General features: G+C 36.9%; 1 protein-coding gene across 1 annotated transcript in view; it reads left to right on the forward strand.

Annotated features, from left to right (window-relative positions):
* The window catches only part of LOC105741320 (cytochrome P450 2C16-like), a 116,385-nt gene that overhangs the window by 83,219 nt on the left and 30,354 nt on the right, over positions 1–2,812 (forward strand). The gene's annotated exons all lie outside the window — the stretch shown is intronic.

Raw genomic sequence — 2,812 nt, forward strand, 5'->3', positions numbered from 1 at the left:
ACTGTACTGTCATGAAACTCAGCAGTGTCCCAAATTTCCTTATCAAGGAGATTATGGGGCCAAAGAGGAAAGTGATCGATGATGTAGAGTGTACCTAAGGAGAGTCATATGGAGAGAAAACATTCTCTCAGGCTTTCACAGAGAGTAAATTGGCCAAGCAATGGCTGTGACTCATTCACATGGCTGACAGTAACCAAGAATCTACAATCTGAGGTACACGATCTCAGGATAAATCCTGAAGGATTTCACTGACCTTATCAGACCCAAAAGCTATAACTCTTGTTGCATAGGTCTTGCTTTATCTCAGTCTTAACCATCCAGCAGAAAAGTATAAAAACGAAGTATAAGAAGTAAAGCCATGGTGTTATGTTGAGCTGTAGGGGACTCATGTCAATAATTTCTGACACTGCTAGTCAAGCAGAAGACCCAATACTATTATGGATTACTGGACTCTTTTAGAATATTTTGCTGAGTTATCACACGTTTAATATTCAAATGACAGAACTAAAAAAAAGAGGGAGATATATAAATGAATGTCCATTTTGTATCTGTGCATTCAAAATGGTTAGGATAGATATATAGTTACATTCTCTTAATGAATAGAGGGATTTGTTATATAGTGTTTGTAAATAGGATATCATGTCTGCATCTTGTACGGCAATTAACCACTAGGAAGAAAGTATGCAATGTGTTAACTACTGAAACTGTCCTACCAATTTGATTTGAAACTGTCTCATTGCTATTTGTCTTTCAATAAAATTATGGAATAAAAAACAGAATAAATATTTTGGGATTGTGTTTAGTTCTTTAGCCTGACTTGTGAGACAACTGTAGACTCAACCACTGCACTATGATGCGCACACCAAAAGCTCATTCTAATCCCAGCTTTGCCACCTGTGGTCTGTGTGGCATGTTCCCTGCTCTCCCTTAATCTCCTTTGCCTCATTTGACAAAGAAAAGTAAGTTTTGTCACTTGAGTGTTGTAGGTGGTTTAGCTCTAGGGGCCGCGTGTGTGCACTGTGCGAGTTAGCTGATCTCTGCCTGGTCCTCAGAATGCACGACCAACACTAGCTGTTTCATATCTTGAGAGTCATATTACTTCAGCACTTTCAAATTTTTAAAACACTGCTATTTTCAAAGACAATTTATCCTAATGTTTGGTGAAGTCATGCAATTTAAATATCTTCTGTGCAAATCTTAGAATATACTGTTTTCCCCTAAGTCCTGGGAATCCAGTGGTCATTCGTATGAGAATCCATAATACTAAGCAATGTTTTAAATGAAGCAATTATTAGCCAGCTCTGGTAGCACATGTCTGTTGTCCCAGAACTCTGAAGGCTGACCCAGGAGGATCACAGCAAGTTTAAGGCCAGCCTGTGCTACATAGCAACTTCAAAGTCAACCTTAACTATATCATGAGACAAAAACTTAAAGTAATTTTATTTGTTGTTTCTTAATCCTGGCTGTCCATTAGCATTACCTATTATTTACTGCTTTTTAAAAATTTATAGTTTCAATATTTATCCTGAATAAATGAACTAAAATTTAGGTGATAAAGATTTAGTATACAGGGAAAGAATAATGAGCCTTTTTATCAACTGGCCAAAGTACAGTGTAAACAACGATTGCAGCTCATTTGCTGGCTGGCTGATCACGTACATGACTGAAGGACACCGTAGACCATCGGTGAGCACATGAAAGCTTGGGATCATCCTGGACTCAGTAAGGACAGAAGCTCCGATGGACGCCGCGGTGATCCTGGTGCTCGGTCTCTCCTGTCTGCTTCTCCTCTCACTCTGGAGACAGAGCTGTGGGAGAGGGAAGCTCCCTCCAGGGCCCACTCCTCTCCCACTCATTGGAAACATCCTGCAGATAGATGTTAAAAATATCACCAAGTCCTTAACCGATGTAAGTATGTTTTAGGCTCCTCTAGTAACTTGAAAATACTAAGTAAATTGACCTTCATTTTTTAAGTCCAATATGTTCCTGAATCAAATTATTAGAAGATATTACTATCTATCAAGTACTTTCTATGAAGTATGACTTTTTTCTTGTTTTTTAAAGTTGGTCATTGTTCCATTAGTGGGATAAGGTAGTGCATTTGCAGTAAGAAAAACACTTAAGTTATCATAAGTTACACTAAAAGTAATAAAATGGTAAAAATCTGTAATATTTCAGCACTTCATTGTTTGATAGTCATTTGCTACAGTTGTTTATTTTCTGATGTTAAATTATAGTTATTACTTTTGGAATAAGAGATGTTTCTCAAGAAGCTATCTGCAGCATGACCTAAATCCTTGATGGTGGGCCCGTGGAGTGTACACCAGAGCAGGAATGCAAAATCCTCTCTGCAGTGATGTCACAAATTGTAGGAGTTGTTTTGTATAAAGTAAAACCTCAGTACTAGGGTTTAATGGCAGTGTTGGGAATTTGTGAGAAATAAGTGGATTTTGTCTTGTAGTTTGTCATTTGCTGTCTAACGGGTTCACCTTCACTGACCTATAGATTTTGTTCAGAATACCCATGAACATTAAAGTTCTTTTAAGAGGCAAATAAAATCAGATATCAAGAAATACTTATGTAACAGTAAAGTGGTACAATGGGAGATCCCTCAGTAAAGACAATGAAAAATATCATCTTAATTGTGCGAAAAATTCAGAAATAATTAAGTTAAACAGCAGAATAAAATATAGCAAGTAGAATTCAAGTAACCATCTGAAGTAGTCAAAATATGTAGATCAGATAGTGATTTATTTCAGTAATATTGCATTTTGTTTTTTGTTAGCACACATTCACAGCACATAATGTTTAC

This window comes from Octodon degus, unplaced genomic scaffold (assembly GCF_000260255.1).
Source record: "Octodon degus isolate 3935 unplaced genomic scaffold, OctDeg1.0 scaffold00010, whole genome shotgun sequence".
Lineage (NCBI taxonomy): Eukaryota > Metazoa > Chordata > Mammalia > Rodentia > Octodontidae > Octodon > Octodon degus.